Genomic DNA, 11,757 nt, shown 5'->3' with positions numbered 1-11,757 from the left:
GTGTTAGGGTGGGCTGACCTTGGGGGTTCAATTGGGCTTCGTGCTGTGTGTTATCTGTGGAAAGTTGGGCAATGGCTGATAAGGGTGCATGCTGTGTGGATGTTACGAGGGCTGAGCTTGGGTGTCCGATGGGTCTGCGTGCTGTTGGAGAGAGCTGAGCTTGGGTGTCTGAGAGGGTTGTGGTGATGTTAGGGAGGCTTTAGGGCTGCATGCTGTGTGGATCTCTGGGAAATAGGGTGGGCTGACCATGGGTGTTCAATTGGGCTTCATGCTGTGTGTAATCTGTGGATAGTTAAGCAGGGGCTGATAGGGGTGCATGCCGTGTGGATGCTTGGGTGACTGATAGGGCTGCGTGCCGTGTGGATGTAAGTCACTGACAGCGTCGGACAAGATTGCATGTTGTGTGCGTGGATAGTTAGACAGGGCTGGGTGTTGTGGATATTTAGGCAGGCCTGGGTATTGTGTTGAGTCTGACTGGATAGTTAGACAGGGCTGGGTGTTAGTTAGGCAGGGCTGAAGGATGTGTTCTCTGTACATATATGTGGATAGATGTATGTGTATAGTTAGATAGGGCTGAAGGCTGTGTTTTCTGTGGTGGTGACTGAATAGTTAGGCAGGGCTGAAGGCTGCGTTCTCTGTGTACATATACTGTATGTGGATAGATATATGTGTATAGTTAGGCAGGGCTGAAGGCTGCGTTCTCTGTGTACATATACTGTATGTGGATAGATATATGTGTATAGTTAGGCAGGGCTGAAGGCTGCGTTCTCTGTGTACATATACTGTATGTGGATAGATATATGTGTATAGTTAGGCAGGGCTGAAGGCTGTGTTCTCTGTAGTTGTAACTGTGGATAGTTTGGCAGGGCTGAAGGCTGTGTTCTCTGTGTGCATATATGTGGATAGTTAGGCAGGGCTGAGGACTGAGTGGGTGAGTGTGGATACTTAGGCAGGGCTGAGGGTTTTTTGCTCTGTGCATAGTTAGGCAGGGCTGAGCTCCCAGCACTTAAGGAGTGGCTGACTGCCTCTCGGTTATTGTTGTTGATGCCACTCAGTCAAAGCAGGATTAATGAGCACACAGCAGGCCAAGGTTTCATATTTCAGCCGGGCCGGGGCTGCGCACAGCAAATCGATACCTTCTTTCAGAGAATGAGAGAGAGAGAGAGAGAGAGAGAGGGAGGGAGAGAGATGGAGAGAAATGGAGATGTAGAGAGAGAGGGAGAGAGAGGGATATTTAGAGAGCCAGGTGGAAAAAGGAGTATGTGTCAGATCTGTCTTTGCATAGCTAACATGCATATGCACAGAAACACATGCACACACACACACACACACACATGTGGATGCCACACGGATGCTGTCAGTGTTGCTGGAGCTGCTGCTGCAGACGCTGCTGCTGTCTGTATTTGCTTCCTCAAACTCAAGCTGGTCCGTACCATCTCAGCAAGCAGAGAGGGGGGGATGCCAGTGTTCTCACTTCAGCCCTGCATACCAAGAGGATGTATGGGCACGCTGCCAAGCTCCATGCCTAGAATCCCCCCGCTGCCCTGCTTCGTCTGTGGGGTGCAATCGCGCCACATGCCACCTTCCTCTGACGGAAGTGTGACGCATCGATCCGAAAGGCTCCCCCCCATCCCCTCCCGATCACTCTCCCCCTCCGTGTTAGTACGGTCTCTCCACTCCCTCCCTAACAGGGCAGCGACCGATCGAGCGTGCGTGTGAGAGTGAGAGAGAGAGGGAGGGATAGAGTGAGAGATAGAGAGAGAGAGAGAGCGTGACAGAGCGTGACAGAGAGAGAGAGAGAGAGAGAGAGAGAGAGAGAGAGAGGGCTATGTTTTGAGTTGGTCTTTTGCGTGCTGTGTGAGTGATTGGTCTGAATGGGTTTCACCTGCAATTGTGAGGCGTGAACGTGGAGCTCCTTCCTGCTAACAGTGACGGCATTAAGGTAAGCGAGCGCCGAGGTTAGCTTTGATTTTCCTTTTTGCTCTCCTCCCTACCCATCCCTCTCTCTCATTCACACACACATGCATGCATATACTCACACACAAGACAGTTTCTCCCCGTCTTGTCTGGGAGGACAGTGTACAAGCACGGTAGATCGGCAGAAGCAGCTGTCTCTTGACACACATCTACAATCACGCAGACACACACACACACACACACACACACACACACACACACACACACACAAAGACGACACACAACACACACACACACACACAAGGGATCATGGTGTAGGAGGCTTGTGCGTTTTAGAATGTGTGTGTGTGCTGACACAGTGACACACTGTTTGTTGTGTGTGTGTGTGTTTGTCTGTGTGTGTGCTTCTGTGTATTTCAGCATCAAGGTGTGTGCGTGTGTGTCACTACAGGCCAGCCCACCTGAGACACTGGGGAGGATGTTTTCAGTGTTGAGCAGTGTGTGCGTGCGTGAGTATGTGCAAGTGGGTGTGTGTGTTTGTGTGTGAAAGGGAAGTGTTGACAATCTTTCTGCAACATGGAAACTGCAGAGGACATGGTACCTTCTCTCTTTCTCTCTCTCTCTCTCTCTCTCTCTCTCTCTCTCTCTCTCTCTCTCTCTCTCTCTGTAGTACGTTGTGGAAGGTGACTCTGCTTGTTTTTACCGCTGTTTAAACAGTCAGTCCCTACCATTTTTTCCCTCCATTCCAATCCCTCCCTCCTCCCCCGACCTCTTGTTCTGTCTGTGGATGGATGGATGGATGGAGGGGTGGCATACGCTCAGCTACCTGTCCCCAGGGATCACCTCATCTCCAGCCCCCTCGGCTCCAGAGAGGAGAGATGGAGTGAGAGAGAGATGGAGTGAGAGAGGGATAGAGGGAGAGCAGAGGAAGAAGGGGGGATGGAGAGCTGTGGGAAGAAACAGGCCACACTCCCATCTGTGAGTTAACGCCTCACAGAGCTCCGTCGAGACTCTTTCACGCTCACTCTCTTTCTCTTGTTTTTGTCAGTCTGCCTCTCTCTCTCTCTCTCTCTCTCTCTCTCTCTCTCTCTCTCTCTTTGCACACTCTCTCCAAGAGCATGTGACGTCATCAGCCTCCAGGGTGGACGTCTGTGCAGTGCTGCCAACGGCCAGCCCTGTTTGGACGGTCTGCATGTGTGTGTGCGGCGTATGTGGCTTAAGTCGAGGAGCTTACGGGGGGTTAAGATGACACCGGGGAGAGCTGAGAGCGGGCATCTGGACACGCGGTCGAGGCCAGAGGGACCGGGCGAGGAGGCTGAGAGGGAAGGGAAGGGAAGGGACGGGATGCTGAGAGAGTGAGAGAGAGAGCAGCTCTGGATGAGATGAGATTACTCACAGGAACATACCTCTAAGCTGGAGCTGAACTGGGAGAGAGGGAGAGAGAGAGAGAGGGAGGGAGGGAGAGAGAGAGAGAGAGCAAGGGAGAGAGCATCACTCCATAATTTAAGAACTTGACTGCCATTTGCTGTTTGGGCATAGATGACAGGGATTATTAATGTCAATGCAATTATATATCTAGGAAAGGCTTCCCCAAACAACTCAGTTGGAATGACATATTTTCCACAGAATTACGGAACGCAGGCAGATTGTTTTCCCTCCCTGTCTGCCAAATGGAACTGGGGCATGAGTAGACCAGAGTCGAGCCATACACCGCAGCCATAATGGTACTTTAGTTCTATGGTTGCAGTCATCTCAGTTACTGCACTGTGCTTCCCTCCTCCTTAAATCATCCTGCTGCATGATGGGATGCTGGTGGTCAGGCTTGTAAGCCTCCCCTATAGGCTGTGTTTTCTATTCAGTCATTTTCGTTTGAAGTGTGCAGTGGACAAAAGCCTTAGTGGCTTATTGAATGCACTATGAATCCCAGACGATCTACATAGGCTGCACTGTTGGTGTGGACTTTGTCATCAGACTCCTAGAGTTTCTCTCAGTTTGAAGGTAGTTCAATAGCCCTAGTCATCACTGCATTTGTTATGTGTATAATTTAGATGGGGGAGGGGCGGGGGGCAGTGCTTAATTGGATGCACAAGTTTTTAATTGCACCGGCATCTTCTATCGGTGCATGGTGTTATGCAGACGACACCGCGATGGTGAGCTGAGAGGTTCATGTGATTGTATGTTCCTCTGCCTGGTTTCTGTTGACAACAAAAACGACTCCAGATAAAGGAGGACAGGTGGCCAGTTTCGCATGAATCATCCCAGTCTCTGATCCATGCCTGTTTCAGTGTCCAGTCTGCCAGATCAACCACTGCAGACTCATTCATGCACTTTTCCACAAGCACTCTGGAAGTCTGACCAGTTTCATGCTGTCTGGGCAGTGGTCCTTTAGTCCACTAACTAACTCAGGTGGAGAGAAGGCTGAAGGATTACATGTGGATTATATGTTTCTCTGCTGAGACAGCAGAACCATTATGAGTACTCAAAGCACTCTTTACTCCAGTTGGATTTCGACAATATCTTTGCAGATGGGAACACGTAAGGCAGTAAGTCTGATTGTGTTCTCTGGATAGGAACGATCCCCTGTTAAAACCCATTGTGTTCTCTGGATAGGAACAAAGTTCTTTATAATCTTGCCTTAGGTATTTATCAGTCACGTTCTCACATGTTTGAGTAGATGGTGGAAGTTAGCATTTGGTTAAAATGTTGTTTTGAAATCGTATGGTCAGTTAATGTTACATACCCCATGCCTTGCGTAAATCCTGAACACCTCTACACATGGTAAGTATGCTACACGCAGTTTATGTAGGTCAGACAGTTTTAAGCAATATGAGTACTTTGCAGGGATGACAACCAGAATGGACATGATTGTCAAACTAGGACAGGTGGCAACATTCGTTGTCTCACTTTTAGCAATCTGCCTAGCTTGATGCATGGGACCCACCCACACGCAAATGTGTGCAGACACACACACACACACACACACACACAGGTCCTGTGTAAACCTGCTCTCCAACTCTCTGCCTTTCAGATCAAAGTAAATGTCCTCTGACCAATTTATGGACTTCCCCTCTGAAGTTCCAACATGGGAGGCACTTATAAAGGAATAACAGAAAAAGCTCTCAAATGTACTTGTAATGAAAGGCAGTAAGTCTGTGGGACTCAGGACAGTTTTTCCAGCCGAGTCGGCGCTCGCCTACTTCTGTGACTCCCTCGGCTGCTGCACCCTCACTTCACCTTCTTAGAACCCATTGTGCTCTCTGGATAGGAACGATCTCCTCTTAGAACTCATTGTGTTCTCTGGATAGGAACGATCCCCTCTTAGAGCCTATTGGGTTTTCTGGATAGGAACAAAAAAAAAAACAGCTGGAAACCAGCTAATGCTGGAAGCTGGTTTTAGTTGGTCTTGGCTGGTTTTCTTCCAGCTCTTGCCGGTCTTTGCTGGTGTAGCTGGTTGGGCCACTAGGTGGATGCTAGGTGGATGCTGGGGTGACCATCTGAGGAAGTTTGACCAGCCTGTCATGTGGGATACAGCTGGTGTAAGATTATGCTGGTGACCAGCCCGCCAAGCTTGACATTGTTGGTGTAAGATGGTCATGCTGGTTTGCTAGAATGACCAACATAAGCTGGCATGTCCAGTTAAACCAGCAATGTAAGACCAGTGTGGCAGTCGGAGTTATTGCCGCCGCCTTGTAGGGGATAATACGGTGCTTAGCCTAGAGAGCTCTGAGTGGGACAGGATCTAGGTCCCCCACACCCAATAGCTGTAGCCCCAATGTTTGTGTATATACGAGCAAGTGGTGTCCTGTTCAGCAGCCCAGACTAAGTGTAGGCTTAATAGACTGGTTAAAGTGGGCTTCAGGATGTAAGGAATGTCCGGTGGCTGCCTGAAGGGATTGTGGTGTATGAAAAGTATGTGCTGGATTTACTATACACTCACCCCTACACTATCCAAGTCTAGCTGAATTAGGTGGGGCACCCCTACCCCCAGGTAAGTAACCCAAAAGACAGATGACTATAGTAGTTAAGGGAAATAATATGTATTACTCCCTCCTAAGGTACTAAATGGTAAGCACAGGACCTTTAGATAACTTATAGTTGTGCTTATAAAACTGTCTTTTATCATGTAACAAGAAAACATCAATCCACCATTGTCATTAGATTGACATGAATTAACAATCCCACAGAGAAAGGACTTACTTTGGGCAGCCGTGGCCCACTGGTTAGCACTCTGGACTTGTAACCGGAGGGTTGCCGGTTCGAGCCCCGACCAGTGGGCCGCGGCTGAAGTGCCCTTGAGCAAGGCACCTAACCCCTCACTGCTCCCCGAGCGCCGCCGTTGTAGCAGGCAGCTCACTGCGCCGGGATTAGTGTGTGCTTCACCTCACTGTGTGCTGTTTGTTTCACTAATTCACCGATTGGGTTAAATGCAGAGACCAAATTTCAGTCACGGGATCAAAAAAGTATATATACTTATACTTACTGTTCTATAACACTCTTTTCCCTTCAAATCAGACATCCACTTCAAATGACTTTCATATATGATTAATAATTCAATTAAATTCACATTTCTTCAAAATACCAAACCATTAAAACCAGTATGAATCTCAGAGTAAAGACGCATTCAATCCAAAATAGAATCCCAAATTTAGGCAGAATGACAATCACAAGAAAAATATTCACATTCAAAATAGTAGGCTAGTGTATGCAAAGTCATTGTAAATGGCGTTAGCTGTCCAGTTACAGGTTGTGTACAGGCGCGTTCCAGTTCAGTTCAGGCGCCGTGTGGAAGTGTGAGAGAATCAGTAACAGTCTTGTCTCTCTCTGAACGTATGGTGCGAATGGCGTGTGTGTGTGAGTGACAACGTGGATGTCGGATAAATGGCAGGGCAGGAACCTTCCCAGGCTATCTTCTCAGACTTTGGTTCACTAGCCATCAGCAACACAAGCTCGAAATGGCGGCACTTCGTGTAGGTCAACAGGCAAAGGAGTTAGCTTCTCTAACGCTACCTTCAGTATGCTGCAGTCACTCATCCAAAATCAACACAACTAAAAAAATAAACGAATTTCACTACAGTAAACGACATAAACGAAACATTTGACTTTGATGCCCCCACTATAGAACGTAAACAATATACAATATACGTACAATAACGTGATACTGACTTATAAATCCAACAAATATGGCTGTACTTAACTGTGATTTACTTTCTAACTTTGGTTCAGTCCTGTAACAGTAATCACTCAGTCGACGAGACTCATTCACGTTACTCCAGCTCTGCTCGTTCCTTTTTCCTGCGCGTTCACGTGAGCCAAACTCTTAAAGGCACAGTAACAATATTTGTACCCGCTACACCAGCTAAAATGACCAGCTTGTGGTGGTATGACAAGCAAAACTAGCTGAATTACCATCGTAAGATGGGTAAACCATCAGAAGGTATGTTTTCGCAAGAGTTTTGCTGGGCTAGCTGGTCAACCATCATAGGGTCAAACAAGCTGGTCAACAAGCTGGTCAACCAGCAAACTACCATAAGCTAGTCAGGCTGTTTTTTTCAGCAGGGTTGTCATCTCTTTGGGACAAGAGCGGCCTGCGCTGCAGACTTGGCCACCACTGGTCCTGCCAGAATGGTCACCTACGCGGAGGAGAAGCTGGCTCTCTCTGAGACGTGTCCTAATCCCCCTGTGGTACTCGAGCCGACCAGTGGTAGGGCCAGCTGCCAATGTAGTCATTAATACGCCCTGACCACTTCTTTTTTTTTATTTTTATCCTTCTTGTAAAATCTGTGCCAATCACAACCTCCACAAAGTCCACCCCTCCTAGTCCTGGGACATTTTCTGGACGTCCGCAGTGTCCAGAAGGGAAATTTATGCATTCCCTTGTTGCACGCAGCTCTTCTGGAGTGGAAGCACTTAGAAGGGGACTTTAGATCAATGACATCAGAGTGAGTGCGTGGGAGGACCCCGGGGCTTTAGAGAGTCTAACGAGGCGCAGGCAGTGTCAAGGACACAGGCCCACTTCCCACAGAAAGGGCCAACACTTAATTAAATGTAGGCCTGCGTGGTGTGAATGGCAAGCCTCCCTTTCTTTAAGCATCAGTGGATTGATTGGAGCGTGTGGAGGAGGTGGAGGCAGGTGCCCTCTTGAAGACTGCTGCTGCCGTTGCACTTGTCACCAGGTCACAGCCGTGAGCTCGGACTTGAGTGTGTGAAAAGCGCCCCGTCAGCATACGCAGGCAGAGGGGGCCCCACAGGAGTGGTGTGTCATGACTTTGGTGTGTGTGTGCGTGTGTGTGTGAGTATTTGTGTGTATGTGGCCCTCTGCTACTCCTTGTTGTGTTTGGTGACTGTCTCTCCTGAAACTTGCCCCTGTGTTCAACTGTGTTCTTTTAAATTTGGTCTTTACACTCTCAATTGATGTTTTTGGTCCATAAATCCATCGTAACATGCTGATTCACTAGGTGCCACACGTGCAAAGAGCCCATTGACCATAACTTGGGAGGCTGCATATCAGGTGGTATGATTTTCAACACCTTCTCTAACAACACTTTCTACTGCCAGCAGTTCTGTTCTACATCAGCATACCCTGATTTTTTACGAATGGAGTCAAATTGAAAAACTGATCTTCCCACCAATTACCTACCTTGACTACAATTACTGAGTCAAGCTCAGACAGTGTTCAGCAGTGTGGTAAAACAGCCTCCTGAATTCACTGGGGATCTAAATAGCATCATGGAGTGAGCTGGGGGCAGGAGCTGGTGCACCTGGGCCACGGAGGTAATGACCTCTCTCTGGTCCCGCTACTGCAATTATTACACTCTCACATCTGAGGAGAGTTCTGCTTACCCCTTATAACTGCATATTTTAGCCCTCACATTAGTGCCAATAAGGATTTTGAGTGTGGGTCTGTCATATCCAAAGCTTCATTTTCAATGCAAAACCTTCAGGATGTCAACATTAGCCTTAGTCCCTGTAAACATGCTAGCACTTTGACACACACAGATTTGAGACTAATGTAAACTCAGTGGTCAGTGGAGAAGTTGAGATGTTCCATATCACTCAAGATTTCACCAGGAATCCTTTTTTAGCCATCAATGGTAGGATTTTCTAGCCTATGTGGACATCTCCTACACTGACCTGAATCTAGAGCCTGGAGGGTTGCTGATGCTGACTGTGGTGTCTCATGGAGGCTTATGCGGGGATCATACTGGAAATAACAAAACGGCAGCAGTAAGGGCAACCCAACGCTCAGACCATAATACGCTCTATCTCGTTTCTAAGTAAACCAGTAGCAGCAACTGGAATCCATCCATTTCCACAGAATTGTTTTTGGAATCTGATCCCTTATCATACCCGTTCATTCGTACTCGTTGCTCGACTTATCGTGACTAAATTCAAGATGGCGGCGAACGGTAAACTTCTTGAAGGTAGTGTCAGACTTGCCAGATTTCTGAGTGCAGGGGACAAGCCGAGATAAGCTATGAGACATACGTTCACACTCGGTATAATGTTTCAACACACTTTAGGTCAATATCACAACGGAATTCTCCTTTAACTGTCGTTCTGTGCACCTGAACAGGCAGTAGCACAGTTTAAAAACAATTAGTTAAATAATGTCATTAACTTGTCTATTAACATATAGTTTGTAAATAAACATTTAACATTTTAATGTAAGAAAAATCTTCTACTTAGTGCCAAAAAGACATTTAGTTAACTATTAACAAATATTAATACAATATTACTTAATATATTTGTTAAAACATTAACATACAGATTTTATAACTCATATTTAATTAATGATGAAAAAACTATTAACTTGTGGCAAATATTTTAGTAACAATTATTAACAAAGGGTTAGGTAATTACTAGTTTGCTATTTATTATGGCACCTTATTATGGAGTGTTACCTCCCCGCCTTACAGTAAGTGTGAGTGAGTGACTGGACGATGGCGTGATCCCTCAGCATTTGTTGTACTTCAGTCTTCACGCTGGGGTTGGATGATATCAGTAATAGTGGCTGGACCTATCAACTGTTCCAGGACTCAGAGCAAAAGCGTGGAGGTGTAGGTTTGTGTGTGTGTGTGTGTGTGTGTGTGTGTGTGTGTGTGTGTGTGTGTGCGGTGGGTGGTTTGGACAGCTCAAACACAAATCTTACAATCTAACATCTCAATGCCTTGTCTGAAATAGATGTGCATGATTTTCTCTCCCAGCCATCTCTTGCATTTCTTACTACCATAAGTGGGTTAAAAGCATCTGCCATTGAACATGGACCTGCCAGTGTAATGGGGTTGTTGCAGTGACTGAAGTGATGTTGAGCAGTTGAGAGTGTGTACAGACCAGAGGATAAGTGTGTTGGATGATGGAGTTCAAACAGTGCATTTTCTATGGATCTGTTCCATCTGTAGTTGGCTCATTGAGGGAATACATGTGCAGATGTTAACAGCAGCTACAAACACATCTGTATTTATATGAGTTTTCTTCATTAGAGTTGAATTGGAACATTACCGGTAGTCATTAACACCTCTGTATATCTCTCTCTCTTTCTCTCTCTGTCTCTCTCTCTCTCTGTATGTGTGTGTGTGTGTGAGGGAGAATGAGAGAGTGAGACTTGATAGAGAGAGGGAGAGTGTGCTTTGGTTTCTTTGCACACCTGCTCACCACTGAGGACATCATTCATTGACAGTCTTTCTTTTTCTGTCCCTCTTCCTCACCCTTTACGTCCTGCTCCCTTTATTAATATCTCTCTTTTTCTCTTTCTCTCTCTCTCTCTCTGAAATTGTTCAGAAATAAATTGTCACGAAACCACTCTCACTCCCACTGGTGGAAAATGCATGGGGGTCTCGTGTGTGTGTGTGTGTGTGTGTGTGTGTGTGTGTGTGTGTGTGTGTGTGACTGTCTGTCAGCAGCCAAGTGTCTTGTGAGGCTGGCTGGACTGTAGAGGATAGCTAAGCTCCAACAGAGTGGCATGAGAGGCATAGAGCTGTGGTTCCATTTAGTGCCCTTGTCTACTCCTCTGCTAGAGTTGTGCATGTCTGAGCCCATCCCCTGCAGCAGCACACAGAATAGCACAAGGTGGCTACATGCAACCATGCCGTCAGTATGGCCACTTGTTCTGAGCACACAAGCCCAAGATGTGTCTTCTGCTGTTAGCAGCTAATGACCGGTGCCTGTCAACGGTTTGGCCATCTGTGGTAAAACACAAGTCAATGGCACACAAGTCCCCAGTGTAAATAGCGGGACTAATTGAAGTCAGTGTAAATGTCAAGTGCGAACCAGCGGCCTTATTGGGGTCGGTGTTAATCGGGAGCGGTAATTGAAAGCTAATGGGTAAAAGCGGTGTGCTACCTTTGCCCATGTCCCGTGGGACGTTGCTGTTGGGATTTGTCTGTGATGCGTTGGTCGGACGCTAAAGGTCATCCCTACCCAGCCATTGGGAAGCAGGCGGCTCTCTGTCTGCAGTCCTGGCCGTAATGATGAGGTGCATCAAGGGTTTTCCTGCACGATGCATCCCCAGACAAAGGCTGACATTAGCCTTTGGCAATACCTGCAGCTACCTCAGTGATACCCTTGAGATCTCGGCACATGGAGGCAATGTGTGTGTGTGTGTGTGTGTGTGTGAGAGAGAGAGAGAGAGAGAGAGAGAGAGAGAGAGTATATATTTTTTTCTGATTGACGAGTGCAAGGCACAAAGCACCAAAGCACTTTTCCTCTGTCGCACGCACCATTTGTTTATCCAGCACCGGCGTTGCAAATAACAATGTCCACAGACAATGTAGAATATGTTGCATGATTTTACGAAAATACGATGTATTGCGACATCAGATGCAAGTCAAATTTTTAGTTTCT

The 11,757-nt window shown here is 47.1% G+C and overlaps 1 protein-coding gene across 2 annotated transcripts in view; it reads left to right on the top strand.

The window, feature by feature from the left end:
• Positions 1-11,757, top strand: part of cdk14 (cyclin dependent kinase 14) — a 166,523-nt gene that overhangs the window by 30,840 nt on the left and 123,926 nt on the right. The window contains exon 1 of one of the 2 annotated variants that reach the window (XM_076280593.1): positions 1,807-1,942. The exons of the other annotated variant lie outside the window; for it this stretch is intronic. The gene's annotated coding sequence lies outside the window, so the exon portion shown is untranslated. Of the gene's footprint in view, positions 1-1,806; positions 1,943-11,757 lie in introns of those variants that run through there. 2 annotated transcript variants of the gene reach the window in all.

This window comes from Alosa pseudoharengus, unplaced genomic scaffold (assembly GCF_046254945.1).
Source record: "Alosa pseudoharengus isolate Yale_2024_CS ecotype anadromous, Long Island Sound unplaced genomic scaffold, YU_APseudo_1.1 YU_APseudo_1.1_scf_12, whole genome shotgun sequence".
NCBI classification, from domain to species: domain Eukaryota; kingdom Metazoa; phylum Chordata; class Actinopteri; order Clupeiformes; family Clupeidae; genus Alosa; species Alosa pseudoharengus.
Note: the sequence above shows the minus strand (reverse complement) of the source record. Positions and strands in the feature narration are given on the sequence as shown.